The sequence below is a fragment of the Neolamprologus multifasciatus genome, chromosome 2 (genome assembly GCF_963576455.1).
Source record: "Neolamprologus multifasciatus chromosome 2, fNeoMul1.2, whole genome shotgun sequence".
NCBI lineage: Eukaryota > Metazoa > Chordata > Actinopteri > Cichliformes > Cichlidae > Neolamprologus > Neolamprologus multifasciatus.
In genome coordinates this window covers 6,497,858-6,517,372 of record NC_140440.1, presented here as the reverse complement: position 1 = coordinate 6,517,372, position 19,515 = coordinate 6,497,858, and the positions used below count along the sequence as shown (strand labels likewise).

The 19,515-nt window shown below is 43.6% G+C and overlaps 1 long non-coding RNA gene across 2 annotated transcripts; it reads right to left on the bottom strand.

The window, feature by feature from the left end:
• Positions 1 to 2,123: 2,123 nt before the first annotated feature.
• LOC146523886 (uncharacterized) lies at positions 2,124 to 4,765 on the bottom strand. Of its 2 annotated transcripts, XR_014869629.1 has the most exons (3): positions 3,707 to 4,765; positions 2,822 to 2,904; positions 2,124 to 2,590 (listed from the first exon to the last, which is right to left on the bottom strand). It is a non-coding gene; the product is annotated as an uncharacterized LOC146523886 (long non-coding RNA). The 2 variants fall into 2 exon arrangements; XR_014869628.1 differs by having other exon boundaries at positions 2,822 to 4,765.
• Between the last annotated feature and the right edge of the window lie 14,750 nt (positions 4,766 to 19,515).

Sequence of the window (19,515 nt, the reverse complement as noted above, 5' to 3'; positions counted from 1 at the left end):
TGTTATGAAAGGAGCAAGATCTGGTTTCTTTTAAGTTACCAGCTGATGAGAACCTTTCCTTTTACAAAATATGCTCTAACTTTGAAAAACGAGCAAAACTTTGACGTGCATAACAAAGAGATTTCATAATATTCCCAGAGCTTTTATTGGAAAAACATCCACCTCTCTCAAGTCCAAGTTTCCTTTGAGATTTCAGCACAACAAGAGCTGATTTTTTAAGTGGAGTACAATAAAAAAAACAGCTTTGTTCTGGGTCTTTGTATCGCTGTTTCTCACTCAGTGTAGGCGAGAGGGAGAAAAATAACAACCCCCCCCAAAAAGGAAAGAAAAGGAAATGGCAGATTGATGAAAAGCCAAACTGGTCCCAGGATGACACCTTCTTCTCCTCTCCACAATATTAAAAACTCCCACACGTTTCAGGAGAAGAGCAGAATTAGCCTTGCCGGGACGCTCTGAAAGCTGCCGTAATGACTCATTTGTTTCATCCTGATAGATGGCTCTCTGGATGGAAGAGGACCTCGTTTAGAGGAGCTGCAGACAGCGAGCGAAGGACGACTGCACCATCGTGTAGAAGGCCTTCAAAGCTGTTCAGGCCACCGGAGGTCGCTGTGAGGGCCGACAAAGCAGGGATAAAGTCCTCTGAACAAGAAGCCAACATACACTGTGGCCGTGGCTTTGAAGCTGCTGTTAAACACCATGCAGGAGGGCAGGTGGTGCTGATGAATATTCAGCCGGGAGTCGAGCCTGCTGCCAAACAAACCGCCTGTTTGCCTCTGTCACTTTCCAGAGTCTGATAGACTGTTTTATTAGTTATGACATGAATGCATACAGCGAGGATAAAAACATCCAGGGTCGAGGAAGGGATGGGAAGGCAGCCCGAGTCAAGTAAAAATAATAAAAAGAGTTAATAACAAAAATGTCGGTCTTTTTACATCCTGTGGATCTGTAAACAAAACAAACAAAAAACATGCAGGTTTTGCTTTGAACATTTCTTTTACACTGGAAACAATCATGCTTATATGTAGAATGAGCCTGGTGACCAACTTAATAAAAAAACATGGATAACGCCACATTGGTGCGCAAAGTCACGCAAAGTCACAAAGTTTATTTCGAGATTTTTTTTAAGTTGAACTTAATGTTTTGACAGTTATTGTCTTGGTGTTATGAAACCTGATGTCATAAGCAAGTGATAGATCTGGATCAAAGGTTAGCCTCACCTTAAATCATCGCCTGTTTTATTGTCCTTTTTAATACTAATGGAGCCAAAGTGAACGTCACACTGTATTAAAGAAGATTTGGAACTAAGCTCATAAATTCATCAAGACAGTGAATCCTGAGCTCATGAATAAAGAGAGGTAGATGGCCATTTTCATACAGATTTCTACACACCCAGACTTTTTTTTTTACAACCAAATGTGTCGCCCTCTGCTGGTTATTACAGAGAATCCAGGCTTAAGATGTTGTTTAACATAGACTTGATTTTTGACTAGACTTTTGGGCAGTCTGTTTGTAAGAAAGACAATAATTTGAATGCTTTATAATTCAATTTTTTTGTCCCTCAGGAGGCTTTAAAATTCCTGCTGTCACATCTGAAATATCACTAACGGCTGTTTGGGTTTCAGGTTTTTCAAAGAGTGATGTAGTCTTCTGTTGGGGGGAAATTTAGCCTCCAGGATCATTGGGACACATAAACCCATCGGCATGGTAAGGTGGCGATTAACGGAGGAGTGAGGAACACACATTTTTACAATTATTACAAATTACGTGTAAAAAACTGTGACATGTAAGACTCAAAACTGGGTATTTCTAAGTGTAGTTTTTGGGTTTTTTGCCTTTTAAAAGGAAAAAAATCATGTTCAGGGACACTAAAACAAACAAATCAATGCTCAGAAAGCAATAGATTAAACATCTGAACCGTTTCAGATAAAACTGCTTCAAATTCATCCATAAGACAACTATGGCTACTATCATTTATAACAGGACGAAATTCCTGCCTTTGTATTCTTCTTTTCTTCAACCTTTAATCATTTCCAATTTTGTGTTTCTTTCCTAACTTTCTTTTTCCTTCATTCCATCTTCCCTGATTTTCTTTCCCCTGGAATTTTCCTATTTCTTATTTCCCATCCTCTCTTTTCTTTCTTCTCCTCATCTGCTATCCCTTCTTTTTTTTCTCCCATGACAAATTTATGTCCAGCCCCCAAGGTCACGATAATCTGTCCAAAACTACTGACTATGGAACAAATTTAAATCACCACTATTAGACCCCATTTTCAGCATCTTTGTTTTTTCTTTTTTTACTTCAACTTTAGATCATTTCAGTTAAAAAAAAAGAAAAAAGAAAGATGTCAAGTTAAACTCAAACACATACAGAGTCCAATATTTAATTCCAGGCTGCAGTTTGAGCTGTAAACAGATTTTTGCAGACTCTCATTAACTGTCAGCTTCAAACGGCCTGGATTGGGATTCCTCCTCGGGTTAATATCTCCTTTGTTAGGGAGTTGTTTTGTCAGTCCCGGGAGATCTCCCTCTGCTTCCCACGTTTCTCACATCCTCTCCGTGCTGTCGAAGCCTCCGTACGGACACCAGCTGGCTGTGGAGGAAACACAACCGCTTAAATGTAGTCTTTATTTCATTTTGCTGCATTTAATCTCAAATGAAGCAGCTCGTTTGTGCCTCACAATGCAGATTTGTACTTTTCTAACAGATTAAATGTGATATGTTTATTTCTGGGTTGGGAAAAAGATCCAAGGGGCCTGCAAACACACTGATTTCTGACTCTGTTTCAGTGTCTTTATTAATCACTTGTCTTAGCTCAACTTACCAGCTTGTAAACTCTGATTTAACCACAGAAAAGCAGCCAGCTGCTGAGCATTAGCACTGCCACTTTACGGTTGGACTGTTAACCTGCGGCGTGTCACAGAGGTGAAGGATAATTCGGAGTGACAAGTTACATTGAAGGTGGCAGCATGTGGGCTGCAGACAATCCTCAGCTTCACTACTACGAAAAAGACACAACCTTTGTACACATCTGCACTAGTTCACCGAAACTATTAGGATTTTTTGATTTGTAAAAGCTTCTTTGGGACAGTAAAAATCCCGATGACACTTCCTGCAGCTGACCCAAAAGTTTCCCCACCTGATCAATGAATAAAGAGCCTCTTCGTGCACATTTTAAGTTGCACATAAAAAAGGAATCATCAGTGCGCCCCAGGGCAGCTGTGGCTACAACGTAGCTTGCCATTGTCAGTGTGTGAATGTGTGTGTGAATGGGTGAATGACTGAATGTAGTGTAAAGCGCTTTGGGGTCCTTAGGGACTGAGTAAAGCGCTATACAATTGCAGGCCATTTACCATAAATTGCCAAAAGTAAATGTTAGTTAGACTTCTTTGCTTTGTGCCACATGATTTACTGATGGATAAAGTCAATATTAATGAAGCTAGTGTCATGGAAATAATCCGAGTAGTCAGCTAACAAGCATTTTGACTAAGATACAGTTTTGTAGCCCTAATGTTATTTAGCCAGCTAGCTGCATCAATCTGGTGATAGCTTTTAATGTTAGCTGACCAAGTAATTTGAACAGCTAGCAACATTACAAGATAAAGCCCAGGAATTAGAATAAATTATTCAGTGTTATCCATTCACAACTTCAGGCTTCATGAGATAATACTGTTCTTTTTCTGGCTAATATTATCTTACGTTAGCTTACCTGCTAACACAGACAAACTGCTTGATAATCACCATAGCGCTAGCTGGCTAACTTTAGCTTGCTTGCTAGCAGCTAAGCGAAAGTCCTATAAACAGACTGCTTATCGTTTTTGTCCTTTTGGAGTTTGTGTTGGAGTCTGTGTTGAGGTAAAAGTCAGTCGTTTGGTGATATTGGTGAGATATCTGTTTGTTTGTTTGAAGCTGATGACTAGTCACTTGCAGATATTCCAAGATTTGGTTGCCTATTTTAATGTATTTGCTACAAAGTCAGTCAATGTTATTTGTCACTCTTGTTGGTAGTTGTTCCAATCACTCGCCTAGATGTTGAGAAAAGTTCCGCCCACTTCCAGTGGCTATTATGGTCACTATGTAATTTCAAGTGTGGACACAGCTCATAAATCCTCTAAGGCACAGAAGCCCCACCCACCTACTGGACAAACCTCCTGGTTGTGTGAGCCAGCCTATCAGAAGAAAGTCTGTGGAAGTGCATTCTGTCTGCAGTTTCACCTGGACTAGATTAAAAACAATGAGAAGAGCAGGTACAATTATAATCTCTCCACCTAACCTATGCACAGAAATCCACACCAAATAAGGCGTTACTCAAGAAACTCAACTGTAATCACACGACTTAAACATCACTCAGGATTCCATGTATAGGATGATGAGTTAATCATCAGTTAACTCAGGTACGAACAGAAACAAGCACGCATACACCTTATTGGTTAAAGGGTTTGGCCCTGATGTCATGCACACCTGCATTTTCAGCTAAATTTGGCCTTCTTAAGGTGTTGACTTGTGGTGAGTCTGGCTGCTTCATCTCAGCCACAGGTAAACCTGACAGAGGCCAGATGTCACATTTGGCCACATCCTGCCTACCCCACACTCACCTTATGACCTCATCAGGTCCATCTATTACATACAGTCTGTGTGTGGCACCTGAGTGAGTGTAATAAACATAAACATTAATAATACAGCACACGGTTCTGTGCTCAGTCTGCTGTTGCTGATGTGTGGTGACACATGGTGACTGTTCATGTTGATGACACAAAAAGTATCAAAATCACGGTAAAAACACTCACAGTAAGCACCAGGTAATGAACAAAAGGGCTGATGGGAAATGTGGTTTCCTTTGCAGAAACATGAGCCCTGACAAACTGTGTGTCTGTGTGTGTGCGCAGCTACATGATGTTAAAATAATAGGTGATGCTGAGCAGCAGTGGGGCCACCTTCTTCATCCAGTCCACATGGTCTGTGGTGGTCTCTGATAAATGGCTCCTCTCCTGCCAGGACCTGAAACTTCCTGCAGCTGTGGTTACTTATGATGTAATGCAGGACGCCGATTATGTGCCTCGCCATCAGCGACACACCGCTCAGCTCAGCGTGCATTCGGCACTGCAGGAGCGCTCGCATCTGTCCAACGGTGGAGGACGGGAGGTGGATGGGAGGTGATGGAGGTCACTGAACATTCAGGGAGGAAATGTTGAACTTTAAGTGAGCTTTATTGGAGTTGTTCCTCAGAAGTGTTTTCAGGGTCCTTGACCTGTCTGCAGTCTGAATGTCATGAAACTTTGCAGAGAAGTAAAAGAAAGTAAAAGAAAAAATTAAATATAAAGGACAATGCAGAGCTACTCTAACAGAGCACAGGTATCAAGACACTCAGTTAAGTTCAGTTTTATTTAGAGATTAGAGTTTGAAATGAGCATGATGAGTTCACTTTAAGGTTCCCATTAAGGGATATCTTATTTTATTTATTATAATTTATTATTAAGATAAAATCTATAACTGTTTAATCATTTAATTGCATTTGAAAATGTGGAAAGTCTTATTATCCAACCAAAGTTTATTTTGTTTAAGTTTTCATTTGCTAACAAAACACCCATGTAACATGTCTGAGGTTATATTGTTATTTTTCACCCTTAACTGATAAATTCTGATATCTAAAATTATCTAGTCTGTGTTGTGGTGGCGTTGGAAGTTAGAAAAAATACTGCAGGCGGATCCACTCGATCAGAACAGGATCAGAACCAGATCTCCGTGACCATGACGTCCAAACTGTCCCCGCCATCCCCTCTGGGTTTCCTTCGCTTGTTAATTAATTGTCTCTGCACTAACATCTGTCGTCTCTGGAGTGCCACCGCACGCCGCTGCGATTCAACATTTATACATGACTCCTTACAGCAGCCGCACTTTTAATGATGAAGCATATGGAATACAGCCGAGCAGAAGAGGAAGTACATTTAGCCTGCGACGGCTCTCAGCTGTGAAGAGCTGCACTTCACCGAAAACAAGGGAACATGAGCTAAGAAAAAAAAACATGCCGTGGAGCTAAAGGAGGAAAAGTGTGCCGAGGACATTTAAAAGTCAGAAAACGCAGCTTGAAGAATCAGTTGAAGAATTTGGAGGTAGTCCACCTCCTTCATTGTTCCATCCACTTTGTGTAATGTACCAGTACCACTGGCAGTAAAACAGCCCGAAAGCATGATGCTACCACCACCATGCTTGACACCAAGTACAGTGTTCTAAGGTTTGAAAGAATTACCTTTACTCCTGCAACCTTACCTCTTGTCATTGTGGCCAAACATTCTTTGTCTTGTCTGACAATCAAACTTTTCTCCAGGAGACATTTGGCTTGTTCGTGTGGGCAGCCACACATTTCAGTAAAGCTTGAATGTGTCAGTTTTGTAGCAGGAGCTTCCTTCTTGGTCGACATCCTCACAGTCCATGGCGATGTAAAACTGACTTCAATGTGGACAGTGCTGGTGTTCCAGCAGCTTCCAGGTCATGGCAGATTTGAGCCTTAGTGGTTCCTGGCTTGTTCCTGAATATCCCAACTGGTTTTCTTTCATATCTTGTGTCACACCTGAATAACTTCTTTCTTTTTTTTTAGCAGAAAAAAGTTCTTCTGTACTCTAGCTCCTCTACATCACAAATGTTGGCTAAAGTAGTCAGTAAGAGAAAACATACCTGTTACAATAATAAATCATAGAAGCTTGTCTGTTGGCGAAAAGTAGCTCAGAAGAAATCTTGGCTTATGACTGATCTTAGAATAGTGAAAGCAGACATGTCCTCTTTTCACGTTCTGTGAGGGGCGTCTGGGGTTTTTTCGAGATTGATAAAAATGTCCGGGTTTTCCTATATTCCGACAGAGGACCCATGTGTGTGACGTCATTCATCCCCGAGCTGCTGCTTTGTGAGCGCTTGTTCTGCGCTCACAGAGAGGACAGACAGCACCAACGTGCCTAATGATGTTTAAAAGATCCCAAAGCGCAAGTCCATCTTTTCAGACAAACTGCAAAAGAAATTTCCCTCATACCGACCATAGCTGGACTGGCCATTTTTCGTTTTTACAGCTGATGGCTTTTTTGTTGTTGTTAATTTTGTAACGGTATAAACAATGAAAGGTGGTGGATTGGCCAGATGGTGGCCGATGTGTAAAAATAACTGAGTTGCTTGGTGGTGGCTATGGTGAGGCTTCCACAGAGGCCAGCAGGTGGATGAGAGAAAGGGGAGGCAGAAGGAGGAGAGACCCGAGGCGGCCGCCGGTGCGAGTGTCAGGTGAACTGAACTTCAGGTAAGAAGTTATGACCTGCAGTCTATCTGGGTCAGATATAAACCAAGTTTAGGTTTAGTTTATTTTCGTTGTGCTGACTTTTTACAGTCAGTTACAATAACTCGTACTGCGTGCTAGCTAGCATGACAGAGTTTCTATACAGCTGGGTGGGTGCTTTGATGTTACTGATGTTAAACTTTATTTTATTCATAAGGTTAGTTAGTAGAGTTGCCAACCGTCCCGTAAAAAACGGAATTGTCCCGCATTCAGAGAAAATATTACGCGTTTCGTATTGAGCTAAAAAGAAACAAAGTTTGTCCCGGACTTCAGCTAGAATGGAAAAGACACAAAGCTGGAGTTATTCTGTCTTTACGCTGTCAGCTGCCTCTTCTTCTCTCATTCTCTCCCCCCTCCCTCTCCTGTTGCTACTTTAATCATGAAACTGATCAATGATCAGCTGATCGGCTTTTCACTCTTGTTTGTTTATCGCCCACTTTGCGCCAGAAAGAGGAAACCAGCGGATGTCGCACTAAACAACAGCAGCACTTTTAAGCTTGATCAGCTCTTGTTAGAATTTATCAAATATTACTTTCTAGTATCAGCTGATGTTTGCTGGAGCCACAGCTGTAAAAGCTGCTGGTCATGATATCTGTTTGGATATGTGGTGAGAGGGAAACATGAAGATGAAACCAGGAGATGTCCTTACTGAATCATCAGAGCTGAACAGGTGATGGAGAAACAGGTTTACCTTTTAGGTGACATGAATGAGTTGAACGGAAGTTATGAACTGTTTCTGAGAGACAAACAACACCAGGATCCTTTTCTACGTAGCTGACAGCTGGTAACTGTGCAGGGGCGGGTCTAGCAAAGTTTTGCCAGGGGGCCAGGCAGGGCATTAATAGGGAATCTTACAACCAAAGTTTTCATCTGATGTAAAATGTATAGAAATTATACATATACCAACAAGACAGTGTACATCACTGTCACAACAGCGCTTGTTTTCATTCAAAGGCTTCATGGTTTTTCCTATAATACCTGGTGGGCTGGTCTCTAGTCAAAATGCCCAATTTTATGTTTCTTTAAGCAAGTTCTTCACGACTGAGCCAAGTTTCCTCTTTTTTGGAAATCAAAATATGGTCACCCTAATGAAGAAGCACTGCCAACCTTGCTTGCCCCAAAGAACGCTGCTATATTTTAACAACTTCAACGGCTCATTAGGCTATATTTAATTTGATCATGAGCTACCTTCTCATTTAATAGCCACAAACCGTTAGCTACAGTAGCTTAATGGGTAGCTGACTCATCTGCTGTAGTTAGCAATGCTGTTAGCTAATGCTACTTAAGTATATAACACTGCAATGAAATAAAAAATATGGGTTAAAAAACTGGTTGCTTTTCATGTCAAGTCATTGATGTCGTGGCTAATACTGATGCAAATGTTAAATGTTAAAAAAAGTGTTAAAGATGCTCATAAAGTTTTATTTAGTTTGACTGCTTTGACACTACAATCACAATCTGTTGTGATAGATGTCACTCACCTCTTATGTACTTTGGTTTGCTTTGATGTATTAATGAACTGAATTTATTTCTTTTACACTTAATGCTTCATGCTTCAGTCAACTAGCTGCTAATGGACGCTGCCTTGTGAGCAATTGGAATTTGTTGCTATGACAATAACAGCAGCAAAGGTAGAGCAACAGGTGCGTATAACTCTTGGCTCGGTTATGGCACCGTGCGTTTCACGCTGGTGAATGGATATGCTGGCTGGGTTACCTTTGATCCAGATGTCACAGCACACCTGACACCTTGCATGAGTCGCTCTCAGTCAGGACCAAAGGAAATTTTAGATGTGGGCCACATCTGGGCCAAACATTTACCAACCCCTGCTGCACATCACCCTGTTATTCTCCCTGTCTCTATTTACAGTATCAATAAAGGTTAGCGTGCAGCGGTTGTCTGATGTTCATGAAATGCTGATGCTGATCTCTGCTGTGTGTTGCAGCCTCCCCCTCTTCTTCCTCCTCCTGCAGGAGATGCCTGCAGAGACTCAGCCAGAGGAGCAGATTCTTCCACCCACCTCCGCTGGCAGCCCGGCTGGCCCTCTTCCCTCAGTGTGTGTGTGTGTGTGTGTGTGAGTGAGACTTCCTGCGGTCTCTTTATGTTTGCCCCGTTTCCCTCCAGCGAACATCAGATGTAACAAAACCAGAGGACAAAATAAGAGCATTACTTTTTAAAGACGTGTCCTGAAGTCGGGAGACGGTGATGTGCGCTGACAGTGGCTGCTAATTGGAGTAAATTAATTTACCTCGGGCGCCGATGTTCGCACAAAGCGCCGCTCGCCGCGTGAATAAGTGATGATCGGCAGCGGCCGTATAAGCCCCGACTTTTTGAATCATTTAACGCCGCAATCTGCTAATTAGCAGGGAGAAAAGCCAGCTTTCAGCCACAATTAAGACGGGCCTCTGTCAGTCAGGGGGGTGGAGATGGAGAGGGAGCGCTTCATTTATTCATCCTCTGAGCAGATGCTGAGTGCAGTGGGGGTTTGGATGCAGGGATGGAGAGGGAGCGCTCAGGGATCTGAAGGGGTTGGATCGAGGAGAGGAAGGGGGGTGGTTGGCGTGCATTTGGAGAAAAAGTTTTCTAACCGAACCCCCGCCATCTCCATCACCCCCACCAGCACCACCTCTCCCCTTTTCTTCTTCTTCTTCTTCTTTTGAGCCTCTGAGGAGGCCCCACCGCCGTGCAAAACAAAAGCAAAACAAAAGAGCTGAAATGTGAGGAGGCGGAGGAGGAAGGCGGGGGTTAGCGCTTCAGCATCTAGAGGCGAACACACATACTCACACACACACTGTGAGGGTTCCTGTTTGACACACCAAGTGTTAACCAGTTGTACAGCCCAAGGTCAAACATGGCGCTTGCAGGTTCCCCAACACCACCATCCTCATCATCACCCCTAACCACCCCACCCCCACTCACCTAGCAGCCACTCATTCTGGCACACATCCAACTGAGCGTGCTCACAGTGAAACCCTCAACCCCAGCTCCGTTTCCGTGTCGTGTTTTAATCTGCACACTGACGGCGTTTTGGTCAAACCGGCTCTGTCTGAGTTTTAGAGGCCACTTTGACTTTTATCAGAGTTTAGCCTGAGGAGACGGAGTCACTGCTGTTAACCCTCATATACATCCCTGACTGGTGCATTGGTGAATTGTGACAAAGGTAGCTGTGGCTGCTAGCGAACTGGACCTCTGGACCGTGTTTGTGCTGTTGGAGCCTTTTGGAGCATTTTTAATCTGACCAATAATATGAGTGCTGTGAGCTTAACGTCCAAGAAGAAATTTGAGCTCCAGTGTTGGTGAGTGAAATTCCAGGTTTTTGATTGGATGTTATCTAACTTATATATTATAGATTTGTTTAAACAACAAAAACTAAATTGAAACAGTCAAACTTTAAAAACTGAAAATAAAACTAAAAAAAACATTAAAATCAACTAAATATAAAAACTAATTTAAAGTATTGAACTATAACAAATCCAGTCTAAATGTGAGCTGACTGAGGGTCAGTGGATATTAAATCAATCAAATCTGAAGGAAAAAATCTCCTCAGATCCTTATTTTAGTATGTTTAATGAAGACTAATCAGACCTACAGACCCTTAAAGCAGATAGAAGAGGGTTAAAACTCAAAAGTCACCAGATTATAACAGAGCGAATCGGGGCTAGAAGATCCTGGAGACCTTTCATATGATCTAACTTGTTCTGAGCAGCCACCTAACTCACAATGTGATATGAGCCTTCAGTGTTTATCCAGAATGCAATAAAGTCAAAATGCTCAAACTATGATATATGCCATGAAAGTTGGTTTTACATAGAAAAAACGCACTGAACAGAAACAGTCTTCGAACTGTGACACTAACAAAGCTTAAATTTGTTTTCTTACCTCTGAAACTTTAATGTGGATTTCTCCTGCACTTATGAAGCTACGAGGGTCTAAAAAATGCTGAAAACACAAATTCAAAAGCATCAAATTTAATTCCACCCCAACGTATTTGGAGCACCTCAGAGGATTTTCAGAGGATGAAGCTAAAACTTTGTATGGCTTCATTAAATAAGCGTTATTGTGAAAGGGAGACTTTGTCCTGAGAGTTGAGGGTTTAAAACATTCAGAGACACAAACAGCTCCCTCATTTATCCCGTAAAGTGTTTATTGGTGAACAGCTGTCTCTCTCAGCATACCAACGCACACTGAAGCCAAACTGAGAGTCAGTAAATGCAGACAGCAGTGAGCTACTGTCAGAGTCACGTGACTCTAGTTTAAACAGTGATGGCGGCGAGCAGAGAAGGCCATAAACCCTTGAACGTTGTGGCGAACAAAGGCTGTGCGTCCTCGTAAATCAGAGGTGGTGGTGTAAGGTGTATCACGGCGAGGGTTCAGGGATCTCCACCCAACATCGTCTCACCCTCATTACGACACGCAGCGCTGACTTTCCTGAGACCCGGTCAATTTATTCATGCTCAGGCCCGCGGAGTCCTGCCCTGGACATCCGGCGCCGAGCATTATGGCTGCTTAGCACCTCCGACTTGGAAATGAGCACCGGGCTGACGGTAATGAATATGTTAAAATAGGAAGCCCCGAGGATTTATGTCTGACACGGAGCTGCGAATGTATGCATGCGAGGCTGATGTTTATGCAAACGGAACCAAACTCGCCGGTATGTCGATTATTTATTAGCAGGCGTGGAGAAGAAGTCCAACAAACAGTCAGAGTCCTGCGGAAAGGGGAAGCGCCTCACCACTGTTGCTCTGTTATTTATCAGAACATGTGACCGCCTAAAACCAATCACACTACTGCGTGGCTGCGTGGCTGCAGGACTTGAACCCTGACCGAGCACATGACGACCCCGATCCCAGTTGAACTCTTCTGGTGGAGTTTGCACAAGACCCATCTTCTTAGAACCTCCTTGGTGGTCATGTGATCATTATCTGACTTTCCTTCCTGTTAAAAGGGAGTTTTTCCTTCACACAGTCACCATCTGCTTGCTCATGGGGGTAATTTTTTTGTAGGGTCTTTAGGACCTTACATAATAAAGCACCCTGAGGTAACTCTTGATGTAATTTGGTGCTTTATAGATTTAACTGAAACATGAGGAATTTAGGACCTTGAGAATTCAGCGTAGATGCCTCGGATGAAAGACGTCAAGCTTCTCGTTGATGCTGCTGCTCAGTGGTCCGACAATCGCTGTTGGTAGCACTTTCCTGTAGGAAACTAAAATGATGGACAATAACTTTCCATCAGCAGGTGTACTGATTAACGATTGGTTAATCATTTAAACTCAGGAACGCCTGGAGAACAGTTTTTGATAGATGTGGTAAACCAAAGAAATAAAGACAGTAAGACACGTGTAACCTCTGTTACAATAAAGAGCCAATCAATAGACAGAAATAATATGAGCCAATCAAGCTGTTGCACAGTCTAGGGTCACAACATTTAGTGTCTTTTTACATAAAATCAGCCAAATCTGCATAAACATTCCCACCTGACCCCCTCAGAATCAGATGATTTTTCTAATATACTAAACTTTAGTAAATTTAATGAAGCTGTGCAGAATTTTACGTTCATATAATGAAGATTTTCCAAATTGGTTTCTTTCAGCATTTCTGAGCTCTCGTAACATCATCGGTATCCACGTGAAAATTTCAAGGCTGAAAAATAAATTCAAGCTCGGATAAATACTGGATGTTTTCAAAAAAGTGCATCCTTGGTAAAATTTCAGGGCTCAGTTCAGCATGTCGAATAGTTGACCGCTAGAATAAGATCTTATTTTCACCTGCAGGTTCATCTACTAGCTGCAATAGCTGTGATTCCTGCTGGTAAATTAAAACCTCCACATTCCCACACACTGAGTGCAGCTTCTGGCTGTGAAATATATAAATAACATCAGCATTCACATGTTCTGTGTAACAGTTTGAAGTGTTTCAAAGTTTATATCCTGGAAAGGTTCTCCCAAAACCTCAAAGGGTCGTATCATTAATAATTATCGCTGTACAAGAAGCTGATTCTGAGGAGACGGGTGGGAATGACCTGGGCATCATCATTTTTCGTTGCTTCCTTATATTTGTGTTAAACTCCTGGTGCATGAACACTCTGCACGTCATGCCGTCGGCGAAGCGCAGCTTCTGTTCAGTACTGTAAGTCTGTAAACTAACTAAAGCTGTCAGATAAATGTAGAGCAGGAAAAGTACAACACTTCTGTGTGAATCCCCCCGCTGTGGTTTGGATTGGACCTCCTTTACGCCATGTTTTGGATACCTGAAAACTGAGCAGCACTCGGATTCAGCTCCTGGCGTTCCTGGATGGTTCTCACATGGCTTGGCAAGCGCGAACCCCCCCCCCCCCCCCCCCCATTCCCACCTCCCTCCAACCTACCCCCTCTTCCCTCATGCTTCCTTCAGAGGCTGAAGTCTTTCACTTTGATCTGAAAGTCTTTGCAGCCTCATTGACTGTAATGAGATCTAGAGAATCCGTGAGGACGGCGGGGATTTGACGCTGAGCCGAAAAACTCCGGCCGGGGAATCGGCGGCGGGCACAAACAAAATCGAAAAAGGAGAGAGAGGAGGAGGAAGATCTCAGATGGCTTGGCAAGCGGTTTGCCTTCACCCCTCCTCCATCCCAGTGTTAATTTCCCCAACGTCTGAGATTCCTGGGTAGGTTGGGGGGGGGTTGGGTTGGCACTGAGGCTGCTGGATGTTTCTCTTTGCAGCGGCGTCCCCAGGCGAGGAGGCGGCATTTCTGTAATCTCACCAGCTGACTGCCGTCCAGTCCATTAATCAGTCAGTCAAGGTCTGAGAGGCCCAGAAGACTCAAACGCACCCCGAGGTGGGAGCTGGGTGAGGACGGGTGAGGTGGCGGGGGCGGGGAGGAGGAGACCGCCGCCTCTGGGTCAAGGAGACGATGTCGTGTCGCGGCGCCGATACAGAAACATTAACTCTGTTGTTTAGTCCCTGAACGCACCACAGTGTCCTCACTGTCCGGAGAGCCTGCTAATCAGCTCGCCCAGCACACAGCCAATCAGCAGCCAGCTTATCCTCAGCTAACATGGCGGCGTGCCAGTGAATTCAGAGCTGTTTGAAAGCCTGAATGTGACTCCAGCAGCTCGGTTTCTTTTCAGAATGAGTTCACCTGATCGCTCACTTCTACCGTGTGACGAAATTGTGCCGATGAAACAGAAACCGATATTTTTCAATTTGTCCTCCAAAAGTAAAGATTTCTGCTTCCACGGCATTCATGGAGCCCCGAGGAGCAAAAGGAGATCATGACAATGAAGACCTGAGACATCAAACTCAAACATGTCCATTAAATAATCACGTGCATTGACGCTGGTCTGTAAAGTTAACCACTGCAATCATGACGACGAGGGGGCCGAGAAACACATCAGGATTTTTAAAAGTGATTATTTTGTGATATTTTTTGTATTGGTCACATGAAAGCTTGAGAAGGAGTTTTAAAAACTTCTCCAGGATCTAAAGCGGTTTGACTATTGTAATCTTTCCAAATTATATGCAGCATTTATTTCATAGCCTTGAAAGTTTACCCAGAATGCACTTTTTGTAGTTTTCTCCAGTAAATCATCAGAAACAGGTCAAGCATGCAGGGTAAAACTGCTAAAGTTTACTAGGGCTGTGGTAGAGCCATCATACTGATGCTCACAGCCGATTTTATGCAAAAATACATTTTTACTGAACAGAAATCAGGTCTTTGCTGCAGAGCTTAAATCTGTTTTCAGCCCTGAAACTCTCACATTATGAAGGCTCAGAAAACAACCAATCTGGGTCCACTTTGTTCTTCACAGGCCTCTAACTCTGAACATACTCACAGTACAATTCTGCACAGCTTTGTTAAATAAAGTTATCATAAAAGAAACCTCAGCTCGTTCTCAGGGGTCCGTTTTTCAGGTTTAATTGTGTTTATATGAAGCGGCCCACCTGCTAAGTTTTCATTTTAGGGATCAGAACGTCACGGCACAAAAAATGTTGAAGATGCTGAGGTTTCTTTAACTACGACAGAAATATATACACACATTAACAGTCAGTAAGATGAGTTAAATGGGCTATAAAACTACTCCCAGCTATTACGAACCATCTGAACCTGTAGAGCTGAAGTGTTATTTCTTATTCACTCGTATCTCACGATCTGGACTAACTAAAAGAAAATGTGGGTTTTATTTTGGCGAGCGAAGCCTCTTAAGATGTGGGTAAAGGAAGCAGCAGCCTGAGAGCAGATTCACCCCCCGTCCTCCCAACAAATAAAGCCCTCATGCGTCACGCTGCAGGTTTTCATTTACTACTAACGAGCGTGTAAATAATGAGGGGGGTAAATCCGACCCCAAGGTCTCCGGCTGAATTATTGCGATTGTGTTTTTGGCTCTTTGGGGGTCTGGAGTCACTCCGGACTGAATCCACTCAGCTTCAACATTAACACTCGGAGACCTCACAGTCCTCATGACCTTCATCATCCTCTCATTCCAACTCTTCCACTTCTGTCACCTTTAGAGGTGTCTGTAGATCAGCCTGACTGATGGGACAGCTGCTCCAGGAACCTTTGATGAGATGCTGTCTCTGCTCCTACAGCTTATTCACTGAGTTTCTGCTTTTTACCCCTCAGACATAAAAGGCTGACTGGGTTTTGTTGTCACCTCACCAAGTGTCGTGGACACCCAACTGTGTGAACGAGGCTCCGTAGTAAAACTGATGCTATTGTTGATCACTAGGAGGCCACCAATATGTTTTTAGGCACTAAAAGGCTTTAAACAGAAATCTATGTGAATTTATTAAGTCTGCTGTTAAGTCGAGCAGACATTAGAGGACCTGCATTCGTCTAAAATGATGAGATTTGTGAAGGAAGCCTGGTGCTGTGGACGTCTTTGCAGAATGTTATCGGCGCTGCAGTTTTTAACCTCGCTGTTTTGTTGGCTTTTTGGTGCCGAAGGAGCGTTTAAACCCACTGAGGTGGACAATTGGAGAGTCTGCTGAAAGCGCCACCTTTGCAGTCGCTGCTGGATAGATGTCACATGACCGAGGGCTGACCGTCCGCCCGTGTGAAGGCGTGTTTTCATCGTCTAATGTGTCAGTATGTTTCCAATGAACCGGAGGAGGTCTCAGGTACTCTGTGCACGCGTGTGTGTGTGGTTTAATTAAAACAGTGTATGAGTAGGAGAGGTCATTAGCAGCGAACAGATGGGGCCCGGTTGCCATGGAGGCGCTCCTCTTTGTTTGGCGGTCCTCTAAACGAGCAGCGGCACATTTCCCTGCAGCCGCCGCTCGTCCTGTGCAGAGTTCACCGCTTTTGTTTCCCTAAATGTTCATGCCGTCCAACATCTGCAGGCACACACACACACACGTCATGCCCGATCCTGCCGCTTCTTGCGGACCCGGCTGAGGGCTTTCATGTTAACTACCTACTCTGGTTTGATGATGTGATTACGGAGCTGGTGCGGGCGGCGGGCGAGGTCACATCCCCCGTTGCCGCCAAGGTGCTGTTGTGCCCCGCGGCCTCACGCTTGTCTTGCATTACTTGAGAGGATGCTGCAGAGTTTGGATGCCGCAGGATAAAAAGGATGTGGCGAAAAAACACCTGAGGTGAAGATTTAAGAGGTCAGAGCCGGAGTCAACCGGCCTGTTTCCTCCTCCTCCTCCTACACGCTCTCCTCCGACATCCATCTTTAATGTAAAAACCTCCAACAGAACAATGGCTCTTCCCCCGGCGAGGGCCCTGCTCGCTAATAATTAGCCGGGGGTCATCATTTTTTGATAAGGCGAGCCAGTCACAGGGACACATTTCATTTGCATCATGGTATGCTAATGCAGCCTCTCCCGCCGGTACAGGTCAGGATCGTTGGCGAGGTAATTAGCTCGAATCCCCGTCGCATCATCTCAAATATTGAACGTGGCCGGGCCGGGGCAGGCGCAGAGAGGGCGGAGCTAGATCCCTGCTCAGCTGCGGTGGTGTGGCTCAGGACGGCGAGCGGAGGAAAGTTCTGTTTGTTTGTTTGTTTGTTGCTGCGAGGTGAGCGGGCCTCGGTGGGCCGAACAAACTGCGGTAACAGAGAGTGCCTCAGGGCGTGCACACACACACACACACTGGATGTGTGTTCGGATGTGTCAGAATTTGGAGTTTAGTTCTGCTGTAACTTCTTCTAGAAAAATGGATAAATGACCATCAGTGTTTTAAAGACACGGAGCTGGAAGTGTGCAGAAAAACTGCGATGGACACCAAACATCTGTGTTTACCTGCATTCAGGAGATCAGGTGGCCAAAACAAACAAAGTTTAGATGACCTGGCTAAGATAGGGGCTAAACTTGGTGTTTGCAACATATCTGTGCAGACGACGCTGATTTACGTTGGTTGTCATCATTTTTTATGCTGTGTTTTAGTCTTGCGAAATATTTATGAAGGTGCTTTTTCGTGTTAATCAATGAAAGGCTTCACTGATGGCTCAAACAGAAAGGTTAAGTTTGGTCTCATTCTTTCTGCTGCATCATTCTCCTACATGAACTGTGGATGAGTGAAAATTAGATAGATAACAGGAAGGAAGAGTAAAAATCATCGGTGTGTTGTGGGAATTTACCTGCAGTGTCAGGTGCCTTCACTCACACCAACTCAGGCTTTTCCAGCCTGGATTTTTAGGTGTTTAAAACAGTTAAATACACCCTACTAAAAGCTGCAGTTCCATTGTTGTCCACCAGAGGCTCCAGCGGGAGTCAGTCTCTATCCGGTCGTTAAGTGATGACTTGACGAATCCTACTTCCGGGCCTAGTCTGCGTTTAATATGGCTTTTGAGTTGTTAACATGTTTAATGTTTTGTATTTTTTTCCATTTAATCTCAAAAAGCTCCTAAAACAGTCAGTGATCACTGTTGACCTCCCTCGGCTTTTATTACCGCTAATCATATATTTAAGCTCAGTTTTTAAAACCTTAGAATGTAACTTGTGGGTGGCTGTAGCTCAGGTGGTAGAGCAGGTCATCTACTGATCGGAAGGTTGGTGGTTCGATCCCTGGCTTCCCCAGTCTGCATGCCAAATATCCTTGGGCAAGATACTAACCCCAAATTGCTCTCCGATGCATCCATCGGAGTATGAATGTGTGTGTGAATGTTACTTAGAAAAATGTGCTTGTGTGAATGGGTGAATGTACAAGTTGTGTACAGCGCTTTGAGTGCTCAGAAAGAGTAGAAAAGCGCTATATAAGAACCAGTCCATTTACCATTTAACTACAGCCCAGCCCATGCAGCAGTATATGAATGACTAACCTCGTATTGTGGATGGATTATCTCAGTTGTTCTCCTGGCTGAAGTTTGGTCCTTTTACAGCATCCTGCCATGCGATTACATTTGTTCCTGACCACCGAGAACACTCACGTTAACTTTTATCGAGTGGAAAAAAAGTTAGCTTGTTTATATTATGCTAACATAGCTGTGTCGCTAGCGGTCACGTAGCACATCATTATATACCAGCTAGCCAAACTTCAGTAACCCTACAAACGTCACTGCTGTTTCGTTTTCTGTCTTCATTTATGTTGGAAGTGATAACAGAGCTGTACGTTTGAATTTGTTTCTAAAACCCCGCAGTTAGGACATGCTATATTGTATTTAGATAGAAGCTAGCGAGCTAACTTCCTGCTAACTTCTAACTCCGTTAAATGTCATAAATTCCGTTTTTATGGATGCCTGGATGTTAAACTCAATTGTTACACCTGTTAGAGCAGAACGCTGATCATTTTATTAAGGATGACAGACTTTAGACAGTTTTTCAACTCTCAGTAATGCAAAAAGGAAAGTTTTAAGCCTAATCTTAAAAGTAGAGATAGTGTCTGTCTCCTGAATCCAAACTGGAAGCTGGTTCCACAGAAGAGGGGCCTGAAAACTGAAGGCTCTCCCTCCCATTCTACTTTTAAATACTCTAGGAACAACAAGTAGGCCTGCAGAGCGAGAGCGAAGTGCTCTAATAGGGTGATATGGTACTACAAGGTCATTAAGATAAGATGGGGCCTGATTATTTAAGACCTTGTAGTGACGTCAGACTTAACGACCAGATAGACAGGAGAACTCACCTGTTTCAATTGTATTAAAGCTAAAAGTTTGCATTGTTAGGCACATGGCTTCTTTTTCTGACAGGTGGATTATGACACAGGCTAACTGTATCCACCTGAATGGCCGCTGCCTCACAACACAGTAAATCGGAGCTAGACTTTTACGACTTCACTCCCGT